Source organism: Cupressus sempervirens, chromosome 5 (assembly GCF_028749045.1).
Source record: "Cupressus sempervirens isolate cs-2001-9-10 chromosome 5, ASM2874904v1, whole genome shotgun sequence".
Classification (NCBI taxonomy): Eukaryota; Viridiplantae; Streptophyta; class Pinopsida; order Cupressales; family Cupressaceae; genus Cupressus; species Cupressus sempervirens.
This window is the reverse complement of record NC_143122.1, coordinates 910,938,278-910,956,143: the sequence shown is the minus strand read 5'-3', so window position 1 is coordinate 910,956,143 and position 17,866 is coordinate 910,938,278.

The following is a 17,866-nucleotide window of genomic DNA, read 5'->3' as shown; positions in this document are numbered from 1 at the left end:
CAAGGATATCCATAATCTCTCACTTTATATTTATGCTAGACAAAATTCTTGGTATTTTTCTCATCTTTAAGCAGGCAATTCTGGAACAAGGTTCTTTGCATGTCCTCTCATCTTAGGGATTTTTTCTCTTTAAATATGGACTATAAGGACCTAAAATACATTTTTCAATAATGCTCTTGTCCAGAGATGCCAAATGCTGACTGTATCAATGCCTTATTAATCAATAAGAAAATGGACTAATCTAGAAACAACATCTAATTTGTTTCTGGAATATATCTCTCAATCCACTCCTTTACTAACTCAGGTGCAAGAACTACCATTTGGAATTCATCTACCTTTACCAATATACTCTCTTTGAGTTTCAGAGTAATTGGGAAAATGGGTTGGGAATTTAACCTCCTATATAGATCACCCAAATCCAAGAACTTGAAGGATGTATCTGTAAGCTCTTTTAAATAATTCTCCAAGACAATTAATCTTTCATAAGCAGACTTGGTAAGTTTCCTCATGTTGAGTCAAATTAAGCCGCAGGTTTCACTCTTGGTGGCGCCCTTCCACCAATTCCTTTAAGTTCCATCCTTGCAACCATACTCCCCTTGGAACCCAAACACTTTGATTTCTCAAAAGGTGCTGACAGAGTCCTTAGAGCAACATCTATCGATCCCTAGTCGACATCATTTATGGTTGAGACTAGGACAATTTATGATCATCTTTGAGCCCCCAACTTTCATCTTCAATTAATGAAAACATCCTTGGCAAATGCTTTTGCAGTGGTTCATCTTCCATAAATCCAAGAATTTCACCTCTGACAATGAAATATGAATACCCTCGATTGTCCCTATTAATCATTACTTCAGTCCAAAAGGCCAACGGAACAAGACCAAACTCCTATCATGTTATCCCATGCTAATGTATTTAGTGTGTAGGCTTGCTTTGGGCAATCTAATTTTTTCAAAGTAACAGCACCAAAACTGTGACCCAGCCAATTAAGACCATGAACACACCACTGATAGAAGGGATGCTATGATTGCATAGGATATCTTTCTTGATAAATAGTCATTAAATAAACTTCTAGAAACCAATTGCTTTCAAATCTAATGAAATTAACTTTATGAAATTAGAATGTTGGTGCCACACAAATGAAGTTAAGTTTGTCCAAGGATGATAATGACCGAATTTTCATTTAATTCCTTAACTGGTTACTATTTAAAATTTCTATTTATTTCAAATTAGAATAGTAATGTCTCCAAAGAACTTTTATATTTCATGAAGTAAAGTGATATGACTAAAAGTCAATGAATCAACATAACTACTTAGCTTTACAAGAAGTGCCTAACTGTTCTTCAAAATACAAACTGCATATATTCTTAGAAATATTAACATATGCAACAGAGAAAGAAAAACTTAACTTTTCTACATGGTTATTTTTCTTTTATTTAGATTTGTAGCACAAGGAATAATCCTTATGCTAGCTTCCACACTTCGTTCTTCCATTCTCCACCCAAGGCATTTAACACTACTTTGTCTTCATAATTGGTTCACATCTCCAACACTAATTTCTCTGAAAGTATCTTTATGGCATCTCTAAAGGATATTAAAATTTTGGGTAATGTGACTTTGAATTCTCAAAACCTCTAGAAAAGGATCCTATTTTATTACCCTTTTGTAGAAAACTCCTTTCTCCATAGTAGTTTGTAGATAGAGACACAATAAACAACATTCAAATTCTTACTTCAATCTGATGGCCATGAGAAAAGATCTTGAGCATGCCTTACTCATTATGAGCCTATAAATAAATGTTTAAACACTATACTAACAAAAATTAACCATTCGAGCTAAGATTTGGATGGAGATCATATGGCCATAGAAATAGAACAAAATGGTCTCATTTCCATAAATATGTAGTGGTAAAACTAAAATTATGCATTCCTTAGCAATATTTGATCATATCTCCACTGACCAGAAAGACAAAAACCATGGCCTCCATCCATAGAATCACAAATCCTTGGGCATTTGGAAAAGCATATTCTCACCCCTTTTAATCACTTGGTGTTATTTGTTCGATGAGAAAATTAGCTTAGGAGCTCGAAATCCATGAGATATTCAATGCTAGGGAAAGATTACAAATAATAAGGCACACTTACCTAATTCTCATGCACATTTGAAAAATAAGAAACCTGCATGGAAATGTTAGGTAAATATATTATAAAGGAAAACCTAAAAATCAAGTAGAGTACTTCAGGAAAGATGAGAAGTAAGTGACCTAAATAGACCTAGACACCACTCTCTCTCAAAAAATGCTTACTGAACCAATGACTTCAAGATTGAAAAGGTGAAGAATAAAAATTGTCAACAACTGGCAAAATGGTCTAAGAAGGGACCTAGAGTTTCTAGTTCTGCACAACTAGAATGGGAAAAATATAGTAGGAAACTAGGATAAGAACACAATAGGAAGGAAATGTAAACTAAGAAAGTTGGAAAACAAAGCATGCAAAGAAAAGATACCTATCTCGACTAACACAACTATAGGCTTACCTGCTTTTATTTGTGAACTTGAAATAACTTCAGGTCCTAGCCATTGTATGAAAATGATAGAACGTCACCAGAAGGATATACCAGAATGAAGGAATTGTTCTGGTTCATTGGCATGATCTTGAAAGGGCTCTTCTAGAGTATGTCAAACTTGTGATGCATGCCCTTAGGCTTGTTCCTTCTATCCCATAGTAGTACCAGGTTGCCTTCCATGAATATTCTTGGTTTGACTTTCTTATTGAAGAATGCCTTCACACTCTTTTGATGTGCAAAAATATGATCAACCATCCTATCACATTCTTCTTCCAAATTAATAAGATGCATGATGTGTTTCTCCAATCCATCTTGGAATTGTGGATGCTTGACACTTGTTGTAGTTTGCAAATAGATAGCTACAGTGGGCAAGGAAGACTAGATTTGACTCTATATACCAGTTCAAATAGGGAAATCTCAAATGCCTTCTTAGGTGTAACACTATTTACCCAAAGTGCATCATATAGTTTCTTGTGCGAGTTCTTTTGGTTCTCAAAGATTGATTTCTTCATGATATTGATCAAGTTTTTGTTACTTGATTCTACTTGACCATTTCCTTAAGGAAAGTAGTCAGATGAATGACTTAGGTGAATACTATTGTCATAGTAGAATTTTGTGAATTCCATAGAAGAAAAATAAATAGCATTGTCCATGACAAGCTTCATTGGTAGTAAAAATATTATCAAGATATTCTCTTTAATAAATTCACATATTACCTCAAAAGTAGTCTTCTTAGTTGGGCCTCCACCCATTTGCTGAGGTAATCTATAGAAGTGGTGACATATAGATGACTAGTAGATGAGGGTGAACTAATTGGTCCAATGAAATCAATTCCCCACTGCTGAAAGGGGCCTTCAATTACAACTTTCTTCAAAGGAAAAGAAGTTAACCTGAGGCTAGCTTGAGAAAATCTTGCACATGTCACACTTTTACACCCACTGATAGACATCCTTGAACATTTCATTCCAATAGTTGTATTGCCTCAAAATTTTGTATGTTGTGATTATTAATGGAAAGTGGTTGACATAGGCCTCATTGTGGAAGCTATGAAACAACCTCTCTTGTTGAGGTCCATCTACACATCTCAAATAGGTCCCATCCATTTCCCACTTATAAATTTGATTATTATATATGAATTACTTAGCTGATTTGGTACTAAGGTCTCATTCCTACATGTATGATAGTCCACCAAGGAAATCTCTATAGGTTAGAAAGTAGGCAATGTTCGAGAACTAGGGAACTTAAAGACTCACCATTATTGCTTTGAAGATTCATCTTCCTGGCACAAGTCTTGATTTTTTTGCTATCATTTTGAACAATCCATTCTCTTTCACCAACTTAGTTGGCTTTAGGTCAATGTAATATTTTTGAAACTTAGCTATCCACACACCTTTAGTATTGTAACCTATCTCTTTTTTAGTCAATATACTCTTGAAAGAAAAATTAGGTACATACATAATAGGATGAAACTGTAGTACATAAAATCTTAGCTCATACTCATACTAGTACATAGGCATGATTTTCCATTTCATAATATCTTAGCTCATACTCCTTAGGGGGTACTCATGAAAGTAGTTGGCACTTGGATAACTTCCTTGTTCTTCTGCATGAATATTGTAGATAATGTATGGGCTAAGGTATAGCCATATAGTATGAACTCCTTGGTGTAATTTTGATGTACTAGCATGGGTGGTTTGGCTACATCATCCTTGATTTGATCAAAATCATTCTTCCAAAATTGTTCCACTTGAAACTTCAATTTTCTTTCATCATATCAACAATGCACTTGGTGATTTTGGAGAGATTAGGGATGAATCATTTCAAAAAGTTCACCTATTTGAAGGAGGATTTGACTCTAGATTTTCTTCCCAATAAATTCAACTATTCGATGAAATTAATGCATTATGATCAATCTAGGTGCCTTCTTGGGAAACTATGTGACCCAATACTTTACCTTCTGTAATACAAAAGACTGATTTCTTGGGATTGAGTGAAATCCCATGCTCTTTGCATCTTTTGAACACCTTCTCCAAGTCTTTTAGGTGATTTTCTATTTTCTTGAAGAAGACTTTTAGACGATCCAAGAAAATAATGATGATCTTATCCTTTAGATCAACAAACGATGAATTCATATCCCATTGGAAGGTGGCACCAACATTCATAATTCCAAAAGGTATTATATTATATGCAAATATTCTTTAAGGAGTGGTGAATTTAGTCTTGTACTAATTTTATGGGCTTACCTCAATTTGGTTGAAACTTGAGAACCCATCTTGCATGAATATGACTCAGAGCTAGTAACTATTTCCTATAGGTGAACCATGTTAGGCAAGCTGTAGTTTCCATTTAGAGATGATTGATTCAAATTTTGATCTCTCCACTCTTTTTCCAAAATGAGAAAATGTTCACTATCCACGTTGAATGATGTATGGGTAGATAATTTTGGCTTCCAATATCTTGTGCACCTCCCTAAATATGGCATTCGAGACCATGGGGTTGTAGTTACATTAGTTTTTCCTAAAGGGAGAAACATCACATTTTAGGGGGATTTAGCACTTGAACTCACTATTCCTAAATGTATCTAGGTCCTCATATGTTAAGGAAAACACATCCTGGTACTCTATTAACAAACCTTTTTCCTTTTCTCTTTCATCCTTTGAGAAATTTCTACTAATATTAACCATCTTCAGTTTCTATTTGGTGCCAATATTTATCACTTCATACTTTCCAAAAGTTCCAACTTTACTTCCTCTTTCCCTAGAAATAAATGCATTATTTATGTCAAAAAAAAATTCAAGGGAAATGAGGTGTCGAGGGATCTTGTTACCTTTGATTTGTCTAGCTCCAAGCTTCGACACCTTCTTGGTGTCAAGGAAAAATTCCTTGCAAATGGTTTCACTCCCTTCAATGTACTGGTCACTAAAGGGTTCAAATTGTTCTAGGAAAGATTGGATTTTCTTATCATCATTGAATACTTTCCAAGTTTCTATGTTATTAGGAACATTTAGCCTAAAGAAGAGTTCAACCTTGTACTCATTATCTATAAAATCTAGATGAGGAAGTAATAATGAGGAAGACACTGCTAACAAGTCTACCCTTGAATTTTGCTCCCTTAGAACAACTTGAATTGAAAATGGATCCAAGTTCTCAATCTCATCCCAGACTATATTTTTGTAGTTCTTGAGCCTTGCATTCTTTACAATGTACTGAGCTTGAACTTGTTTTACTATAAGCTCAACATCTCCTTGAGCTCTTAGAATTTTGATTCATCTTTGCTTAACCACAATGATATAGGTAACAACAAGGCTTCATGCTCTATTGTGTTGTTGGTGTTCTTGAATTGTAGCTTGTAGGCAACCTGAGTTACATCTTCACTTGGGTCACAAGCACCACACTAGCTCTAGATCTAGTAGTTGCACAACTACCATCCAACTCCAAGTTTCAAATCACTAGATTACTAGGAATATCTAGTTTGTCTCTGAATAATTAGGATTAGAGAACATGATATAATTCCAAAACTCCATTTCTTGATATAGGATCTAAGACTTAGGATCATCAGACTTTAAAATTGTCAAATTAGCTTTCTCCTTAGGTTCCAACCTGACTTTTCATATTCCCCATGGGAATAATAGAATGAGACCAATCCATCTTAACTTCACCTATCATGTCTCTGCAAAAGTTTCTACTAAGAAGCATACTATAGTTGACCAGAATATCTTCTAGAAGGATTATTAGCTTCATTCTCTTTGCAGGGTGAGTAACCAATGCTACTTGTGCATCTTTTACTTGACCTATAAGAGTGACTTGCTTTGCATAAATGGAATAGAAATATGCAAAATTCTTGGTGAGGGTCAATTCAAAGGCTTGAGCAACTGAAGAAGGCATCAAATTATTAGAGGCTCCAAAATCAATAATACAATTACTAAGTTTGTGGCCTTTTATATACAAGGACACATAGAAGGGGACCAACCTTTGAATAGGGGAGGTAGCTAAGTTTGATGCTTCTTCCTCCTTCAATAGCTTAGGCAAAATAGGCTATTCATCAACCAAGGAGCCATTATCCAAGTGAGGTTGGTCATTGATAATGGTAGAGTTGACATTAGGTTGAGCTGTGTCACTAGCATTACTTTTACAATAATCAACTAGCTTTTGTAATTTAGCTGGATGAGTTTTAGGAAACTCAAGAGGAGATACCTAGATATGAGCATCCTTACAATATTATGTAATATAAAACAAGGAATGAGGCTTACTGCATGGTTCCAAAGTTGATTTGTTTGTCCTTTGGGATGAGGAAGTAGATGCTCTCACTATAACAGATGAAGGACCATTATTTGTATTCCAGGAAGGAATAGAGTTCACTAAATTCTTCTCTCTCTGACTTCTTCTAGCCACTATCATTTGAATGATGTCTAATATGGTGAAGAAATTTCCTGTAAGCTCTGAATCTAATTTTTTGTCCAAAAAGAATGTTCCATAGTCACCATAAAGTGTAGAATCATCTTCACTTTTACGATACTCGGTGGTTAGCTCATTAAATCTAATGATCTTCTTTTATTTACTCATTTTTGGGAAGGAATCACCATCATGATCAGCTCATAAATGAAAAATGCAAATGATTTTCTTCTTCTATGGGCCTCAATAGAAAGCTTTTGTTGAGCAGACGATAATTGGAATGGTATGCCTTCATGTTTCCTTTATGGAATGTCATGATATGGTTGTTGAATTCAAGGGTTAGGTTTTCTTATTTGTCTCTTCATATAAATCATTTCATTAGAGATTTTCTAAAGAATTGCTTCAGTATTGTTTGTTACACAAGGGACAAAGCTTGTAGATGTTGCACTCTAAATCTCTCTTTTCCCTTTTCTAGCCGCTAGTGGGTCATTCTCCAACTCAAATGCCAAAGTTTGAGAAACCAAAAAATTAGCCACATGCACAAATCTAATCTAAAAGCTTATGTCAGGGGCCATGGAGCTAATAAAGTACATCTTTTGGTTATCACTAGTAGGTCTGCTTGTAGTAGGGATCCTATTCACCAACTTATTAAATTTAGCAATGAAATCTCTCATAGGAATGCTTGGTTCTTTCTTTATTTGGGTAAGTTGAGTCAAGAAAGTGTGTTCATCTTCTATAATTTTATAGCATGCTTTAAATTGAGTCTGCATATCATTCTAGCTTATGATACATCCAACATGGAGGTGTCGAAACCATTTAGCAATATTCTCAACCAAAGTCTCCACAAATATCCTTACTGATACATCCTCATGCTCAAGAGAAATAATATTGCATATAGTGAACAAAGTTGCAATATGCTCATCAATAGAGACCTTCCTATCACCACTGAATTTATGGAAGTTCTTTCTTGAAGTGCTAGGTATATCATTGATAGAAGCTAATTAGAGTTGGCCGATGGAATTAATCAATGGAATAACAATTAAGGAAAGAATAATAATAGGGACAACTTGCAAAGTAACAATAGTAGGGGTGGCTACTCTATGAAGTGTAAGGGCATTAAAGATAGATGGAATTTGAGTGTGAAAGATAGGAGGTGTAGAGGAATGCCTGGATATCCAAGCAATAGGACAAGGAGGTAGAAATGGAGCACCATGGATACTTTGATACACTAGATCCTAAGAATGTGTTATCTCTCTTCCTATATGATCTTCTAATACAAGGAAATCAACTTTCTGCAATTCTTCAAACACATGGTTAACTTTCGCTTTATAAGGACTATTGTGGGTATACATAGAATCCAGGGTGAACCTTTTTAGCTCACACCAGGTGCACTTCTCTCAATATTCTTTCTTGCAAAAATCCCTCCCAATATTCACATTGGCTTCCTATCTTTCAAGGGTGAAGCTTAGTCTTCTATATTGGTCTAAGGACTTTTGACTTTTCTAGGCAAGGATGTTCAACTAATTTATTATATCCTCTTGTTCATCTTGGAAACAAAGATCAAATTACACTATGATGATTTTTCCCTTGTAAGGCAACACCATTTCTCCTTATGAGTTATTATACATGACTCAATTACTCGAGTGCCATAGAGATAATATTTAAGTTTCTCAGTGAGGCCATAGATAGACCTACTTAAGAGTGTAGACACCTAAATTTGATTACACTACTTTGGTAATCTAATTTAGCCATCTCTAAAGGCATCATTAATTAAATTCTTATTTAATTAATCCTTTGTCATCCCCTAGTTGATTAATTTAATTAATCATCTATAGTCCTAATTGATAAATAAAATAATCTATTTATTTATCAATTAAATCCTTTTCTCCTATCTAATTCCAAAAATCCCCATTTATTAAATAAATCTATTTGATAAATGAAATCCTCAAATTCAAAAAAACCCTAACCTATCTCTAATCCTCCATTTAGCCTAATCCACCCCATCCACCCATACTAACCAAGCTTAGCCACTAACTCACCCACCCTCATTAATGCCATCCACTTGCACATCTCTAACATCCCTAATCTAATCCTAAACCCAAGCCTAATCCACCCCCTAATGTTGTCACATTCCTTAAACAAGTTTAAGACTTTCCTAATCCAAACCAAAGTCTCCCCTCAAAAAAACCCAACCACTAAGTCATGAGTGCTCTTACAAAACATAAAGACTCTTACAAGCCCACTCATGACTCTTACACCCATCTTCCACACTCTTCCCTCTTCCACACTCATTCCTCTTACATCCCTCTTACATACTCAACCCCACTCATCATGCCCTTAACCAACCCTTAACCCTACCCTCTCACACTCATCCTCCTTGTGACAAGTGTCACCTTCCCATTGGTGCTAAACAAGCACAATCCATGTGCTCCCCTTTGAGTTCATCTTAGCCCTCCTTAAGCCTCCATCCATCCTTGCATCTAAGCCCTCCATCCCTCTACCCCTTAGCCTATAAATTGAATCCCATCCCAAGCCATTTCATCAACAATATTTGAGCTAAAGTTACCATGCTATTTTGAGAACCAAAGCCATCAACCATACCCTTATAATGCCAAATTGAGAGCTCACAAAGCTACCAATTTGCCATTACCCATCTCCATTGAAGCAACTTTTGAGCATCTTGAGCATACATCCATAGCAAAAGGACACATCTACAAAATCAAGAAAGCATGGAGTGTTTTCTCTCGTGAGGTTTGCACTTCTTATTTTCTTTCTTAGTCTAAGCATATATGTGAATTTAGTTTTTGGTTTGTGAATGTTTACTTTATTTGTTAATGTTCTTTGCATACTGATTCTGGTTCTACAAAGAGAACTTAGGATGTATGGGTATCCTTTGTAAGGAAACTCAAGTACATAAATAGCTTCCTACACTAATCCCTTAAGAAAAGTATTGTGCAAACTCTATTTAAATCCTTACAATTTTATATTTAATAAACAACAATATTAGAGTCAACCATGAATATAGAAAATAGATAGAGAAAGAAAACACAAACACAAAGATATGTCAGTGGGGAGAAACCTTTCGGTAAAAGAACTCAACCCCTCCAAAACCTGCACAATGTATTGTCTTCAACACAAAGGTTATATCACACTTGTAATGAAAGTTCTTTCAGGACATAGAAGACAAATCTAGTTGCAACAAAATATTACCAAAAATAAAATTTCTACTCTCACCTATCTACAACCCTAAAGTCACTTATATCACGTGGTTTCCATTTTAAGGCAACCTCCAAAGAAGAACCATATTAGGGTTTTATCATTCTCTGGGAAAGTAGGGATCCAAAAAAAAATTAGGCTGATGCTCCAAACCCTACACGCTAGATGGAGACTCTAGTGTACAGTACTTAATGATCAATTGCGACATGTCTTCACGTCTTCACCCATCATCATATCTTCCAAAGATAACTCTTATGCATCATAGGAATCTATCATAACCATTTCAATCATGATCTACTTACACACTATTCAAGATTCCAACACATGCAAGTGGAGTGACATATCAACATGCCAACTAGACATGTACACTCACACTTAATTACATTATTTTCAAAAAATACATTTACAAGAAAAATAATAAAAATAGGAATTATCCAAGGTTGAGACACCTTATTCCTAACATCCTCCCTAATAGATTTTCCAAAAATTATTGGTTAATAGTTTGTCTTCCTTTATATATTTCTTTATACCTTGACTCTTTACTTTCCCAAAGTCTTATGGAAAACACAAAAGTTAATGACATAATGGTTCAATTTAGTTATCTACCAAAGGCCCCTAAATTGAAAGGAACAACTCCCTTATGAGTCCAATATATGTAATTAATTTGTCTTTCAGGTTTTGGGGGTATAATCTTAACCAAAGAGTAGAAGAGTTAAAAATCAAGTTGCTCAACACTTGAAACAACCTAGGCAAAGAAGCCTGGGGACTATCTTACAAAATGCAGTCTATTCAAACAATTAGTACAAAGAAATGGAAACATGTAGGACTAACTATGACAATGGGAAGAAAGAAAAGATAGTGAACTAAGTAATTCCTAGATTACAAAGTTGTCCAATTTTTTGACAATACCTAGATTATCTATTCCTTAGCTTCTCTCACACCAACTACTAGCATCCTTATGCAAAGAACTAAACTAAACACACATATTAAGATGAATAGAAGACTTACATATGCTAAATATAGTAAAGCCTACTATCTATTGAATGAAGGAAATAAAACTAAGCTCATTCACATTCATTCAACTTTGAAAAGTAAAACATGAAATGAACCTAGAGTCTCACAGAGTTGTTCCTGGTATAGGGGTTTTCCCACAGTCAATTGTGTTGATCATATTTACATCTTAAAAGATTACATTTATATGCCTTCTCAAAATGGTTGGTACATTAGATGATTTCTTATAGAGCATCTTTGAACATAATAATCTAAAATTAGGACAAGCTTGAATTATTGTCTGCTATAGAGATTTAACAAAATACCAAGAATTTGGACAAAAGAAGGAAGAGGAGAACTTGTAAGATAGATGTCTTGAGAAGCATCAAAATCATTATGCCTTCTTAGCAGTAATAGATTTAGCTATATATCCTTTCATGGCTTTGGTTACTTTATCTAGCTCTTTGACATCTAGCATGAGGATATTGTTACTTCTGATCATCCAGTAATCATGCATTTCTTTAAGCTCAACAATTTTGGCCACTCTTGATTGGAAATTCTCTATTTCCCTCTTTATAACTGCATCAACTGCTGAAAGTTCCTAGATCTTGTCCACTTGGAAGTTGAGTGAGTCAATGACTTCATAAAAAAATGCCAAGAATTTGGATTTCATTCTTTTAATGTCCACCAGCATGATACTAGTGGACACAAAAGGACTCTGTGTGCAGGATTTTTAAATACTAAAACAACTTGTCAATGCTATTATACACTAGCTCATGCACATCATTGAGTTTGATTACACATCTCATAGAGATCTCTAGGACAAACTCCAATGATTTCTTCTAATGTAATAGTGTCTCTTTGTCATTCTTTAAAAATGTGTAAGCAATGGACACATTGATCTTCATATCTATCATTTCTTGTAAAAGGGCCAATTGCTCTATCATTTTGGTTGATATATTTTGTATGGTTGTTTGATGATCTGAGGTAGCCTATCTGAGCTTTTACGTGTCCAATACCAAGATCCCTAGATTCTCAACTACTAGCAAACCATGGGCCTTTATTTGATCTACCCAAGCTAGGCCTACTTGACTGAATTATATTTATTATTGTAGCTTGAGTTGTAAGCTCTTGTTTTCTTATGCATTTAGGTTGAATTAACTAGAATAAGTACTCTCAAGTGAAAACTTTATGTACTCTACTAACTCCTTGTTATAGACCTTCAATATTTCCTTCTCTTCACTTAGCTCATCCAACTTGTCCACAATCTTCTCATTGGTTGAATTCTACATATTTACCATGGAATCATGAACTATAATGCCAATATCCAATTTTTTGATTTGGAAATCTACTTTTGAGTGCTCATGAAACCTTCCCTCTTTCTGAGGCTCTACAATCTCAAGTAGCATAAGTCCAAGTGCTAGATTTTTATATAATGCAGTGATTGTCTTTTTCTTCTTACTCTTCTTTGATGGTTGAGAGGAGATGACTTGTGTGATCAAGTCTTTTGATGGGGTCACATCCTTGTATCTCCTCTTCTTTCTATCAATGGTCTCTTTATGCCAACACTTTGTAGAAAACACATTGGTAGTAGATTAAAGTGCAGATGGGTCGAACAACTTCTTAGAATTAAAGGATTTGGCTTGCTCTAGATAGCAATAGGGAAGGCAACTACCTTGGTTACCAAAAGGGCTAAGAAATCCCTTGGATGAGATGCATCCTAATCCTAACCATCCATGGGGTTAGTGTATCCATCTAAATTAATGACTTGAATATGGGAGGATGACCTACTCACAATTTTTTCTTGTTCCTTCCCCTTATCCCTGTCATCTTCCCTTTCTCTAGTCTTCCCAATATTTGAAAGAGGGCCAGCTTCACAAGTTGGAGTAAGTGGCACATTCTTTTCTAGAGCCTAGTTTTCTCCTTGGTTAATGGATTGTAATGGTCCTATAGATGCTAGCATTGTGGTTATTTTGGTTATTGCTATGTCTAACTGGTTGACTATAATAGACACTCCATCGATTGAACTTGTAGCTCTATTCCTTTTCTTCCTCACCTAGGTCCAGTCCACCCACTTGTCTATTCTCTTGATAATTCCACACATGATAAGCTCCATTGTGTCTATGACTAGCTCTTAAGGTATGGTAGATAGGATAGTTGTACCTTTGATATTATCATAAGATGTGGGATGCGTTCAGGCTTCATCATCTAGAAGATTACAAATGTACACATAATTATTATATAACTTTATTTCTTTAGTAGTTATCTGTGACATAAATATTTCCCAAGTTTGGAACTCATTGAGATAATTAGACTAGAAATCTCCAATATATGGGATATGCCTATAGGCATATCCCCTCTTCAATTGATCCTTCACAAAATTCGCTAGATCATATTAAGGCCTCAACACCTCATAGTCTATTAACCTAATTTTTCTTTCAAAACTATTTACAAGGTTCCCAGCATCTGATTTGCAGGCACATGAGTATGGGCCTACCATAGTAGGGAATGGAATCCTAATAATTTTCTTAGCATTTAAACGTAGGGTGTTCAACTCCAAAATTTGTCAACACATCTTGACTAGAATTACCTTGTCCTTCGGATACCTAGTCAATCTTTTGGGAAATCTATCATAGGCTCCTATTTGCAAATAGGAGAAGCTCAAATATTTTATGACTGATCATCCAAACTAACTTATATAAAAATCACCTTAGATGAGAACCTTGTTTTTGGGCATCCTTGCAATTCTTAGCACAATTTCATTGTAAGAGCACCATTAACAATAAAGTAATCCTCATAGGTTCTATTCAATTGTAGATGTGAATAAAAGTCATAGAATTTGGTCCACTCATCATAATTTGGAATGCTAGGGAGACTAGACCAAAAATGGTGTGTTTCCAAAGCATAAACAAAATATGAGTAGATATAAAATTGCTTGAATCCTCAAGTAGAATTCAACCATGAAGCAATCTCATCAAAGATAATATGTGCCCAATCCATCTTCATATCTTCAACATAGATTTCTTGTACCAAAAAGATGTGGTTCTTTATGAGTTCCAAAATCTTCTCTTTTCCCTTCAATCTAAGGAGAAGTGTGAGGATCTCTACAATCTCTTGCTTTAGATTTGTGCCAAACAATTTTTTTGATATTTTTCTCTTCTTCAAGCAGGTAGTCTGGAACTAGGTCCTCTATGTATCCTCTTGTTTGAGGCTTGTTTTCTCATTAAACATGGATGTGAAGGACCCAAAATCAATGCCAAATTTTGACTGCATCAATCTCTTGTTAATCCACAAGAGAAGGGATTAATATGGAAACAAAATTTTCCTTTCTTCTAGATTGTATGTTGTCATTCACTCCTAAGTTACTAACTCAAATGCATGAACTACCATTGGAAAGTCATCTGCCTCTACCAATCAATTCTCTTTGACTTTCAGAGTGATTGGGTGAATGGGTTGGGAACTTAACCTCCTATGTAAATCTCCCAAATCATAGAACTTGAAGAATTTATCTATAAGATCTTTTAAATTTCTCTCCAAGCCAATTAATCTTTCCTAATTGATAGCTTTGATTTCTATTCACTATGAATTTACAAGAAATAGTTCTCGATAAATAGTCATTAAATAAACTTCTAGAAACCAACTAATTGCAAATCCAATAAAATAACTTTAAGAAATTAGAACGTTGGCACCACATGAATGAAATTAAGTTTAGCCAATGATGATGATGACCAAATTTTCATTTAATTCACTAAGCAATGGATATTTAAATGTTCTATTTATTTACACTCAGAAGATTAAGTTCACTAAAGAACTCTTCCTTTACTTGAAATAAACTTAAATGACTAAAAGTCATTGAATCAAGATAACTACTTAGCTTTACAGGAAGTGCCTAACTTTGTTTAAAAATCTAGACTATAGTTATTCTTAGAAATATTAATGTATGCAGGAGAGAAAGAAACACTTATCTTTTCTACATCCTTATTTTTCTTTTATTATGAATCACGACATGGGGAGTAACCCTTTTGCTAGCTTGTGCATTTCATTCTTCCATTCTTTACTCAAGGCATTTAACATTTCTTTTCCTCCATAATAGGTTCACATCTCTAACACTAACTTTTCCAGACGTATCTTATGGGCTTCTCTGAAGGATATTCAAATTTTTGGCAACTTGATTTTGAATTCTCAAAACCTCTAATTTCTTAGACCCTTTAATCACTTTCCATGGCTTCCACCTTTGGATTTGCACTCGGTGTAGTTCACTTGATGGAAGAATAAACTAGGGAGCTTGAAATCTATGAGATATTCAATGTTAGGACAAGATTACAGAAAATAAGGCACACAACACTTACCTCTCATTGGGGGGATGCAAGATCACATCCCAACTATGCCTAAATAACCTAATTCACATTCACACTAGAAAAATAGGAAACTCACATGGAATTGTTAGATAAAAATTCTGCTAAGCGAGTCCTAGAAAACCAATTAAGTGAAGTACTTTGGGAAAGATGAAAATTAAGTGACCTAAAAAGACCTAGACACCACTCTCTCATAGAAAACACTTATTGAACGAATCACTTCAACCTCAAAAAGGGGAAGACTAAAACTTGGCAACACTCATATACCTACTAATAACTCCCACTACATGTGCAATATCTAGCCTAGTAGGAATACCTTGGAATTTTTTTCCTACTCTTCCTATGTCTTAGGACACATCACCTTAGTCAATAGCTTTAGCATTCTCTATAGATAAATGTTGCAACACCTACACAATATAATTAGCTTGAGATAAATTCAATTTTCTATTTCTCCTATCTCTCAAAATATTCGTACAAAGGATTTGTTTTGCTATCCCCAAATCTTTCATAGAAAATTAATGTACTAATTGTCATTGCAGCCCCTTAATTTGATCCATGTTAGATCTAACTAAAAGCATATCATCAACTTATAAACATAAAGTAATGTAGTTGTAATCATCTAACCTCTTCAAATAAAGACAATGGTTAGAATGACACCGAGTGTAACCATGCTCATCATAAAAATACCAAATTTAAGATACCATTTCCAAAGTGCTTTCTTTAAGCCATAAAAACTTTTCTTCAAACTACACACTAAGTTCTCCTTACCTTTGACATAAAATCCATGTGGTTGTGCCATATATATCTCTTCATCCCAATCACCATGAAGAAAGGTTGCTTTAAAATTAAGCTACCCCAAAAGAAAAATATTTTGTAGTCACAATAATTAAAATGGTACAAATATTTTAAGTCATTTTAACAACAAGAGAAAATATCTAATCAAAATAAATGCCCTTTTATGTGAAAATCCTTTTACAAATAACCTTGCTTTTAATTTTTTCTTACCTCCATCTTCTTATTTCAACCTCTAAACCCATTTATTTTGTAAAGCCCTTTTACTTGCAAGTAATTTACATAAATCACATGTCTATTTTTTCTGAAAGGAGTCCATTTCTTCTTTGGTTGGAGACTCCCACTGAATCTTTGTATCCACCTACACAACTTCATCATAGCATTAAGGTTCACCAACATCTGTTAATAAAATAGAATACAAAGAGGGAGAAAAACTTTCTAGAGGTCTACTTATCCTTGTTGACCATGTAACATTCACTAAGGTGTGTGGTATTTGTTGTTTTGGTTGTTGCAGAGCATGAGGAACTACTAGAACATTGTCTTTTGGAGTATTATCTAGCACTACATAATCATTTTCTTTCTTCTCATGCTACTACAACAAATTTTTGTACAATTTTTCCTCATTGAATATGACATCTCTACTGTTGACATTAAGGACAATTTATCTATTAGTAACTCAACACTTAGTAAAATTCTTACATTGTTACCAAGCTCTATAGTTTCTACCAAGCTGATCATTTAGTTTCCAATATTAACCAAGTGATTTAGCTTCTCTTGAGCCAAGTATTTAGAATATAGTATCTACCAAAAATATAAGTCAATTTATAGTATTTTTTGAGCTACATAGTGTTTATTAAGCTTCATAAACAATGTATAATGCAAACTGAGTGTAGTAGAGGCTAAAAAGATATTCAGTGAAAGTGAAGAAGATCCTAGTGTTAACCGAGCTATGGTATGTTAACTGAGTTATATAGTATCTACCAAGCTCATAGTGTTAACAATTTTAATATAGTGTTGACCAAGTCATGCAATGTCGACCAAGTAATTCAAAAACTACCAAATTTCTTAGTGTTCATCAAGTCACACAATGCTAACCAAGTTTGAGCTACTTGAAATTGATTAGTATGAGCCAAGCTTCAAGTTCAATCAAGTGCCAATGATTTATGAGCATTGATAGTGTTTTCTAAGTATCAGAACATCACCAAGTTTTTCTTGAGAACTTGAGTTATAGTAGTTGGGATAATTGTGTGAATTTATGATGAAATTGGTATTGTAGCTAACTCTACTAAGTTTTGATTTGGATTGGTATAAATGTAATGCTTTTAATCATATCCATGAAATTATATGAAGAAGAATATTATAAGAATGAGTGTGGATTTAAGAAAGATACAAGTAGTATAAGGGCCACTAGATATTTATTTATCACAAATTTTTGATCATTTTAATTTGAGGAATCTCATTTAGCAAATATGAGTTGCAAAGGTGCATTAGTCAATTCCTTAATAGGGTAGACTTAATAGTCATTTCCTAAATCTCTTAAATAAGTGCATACTTCA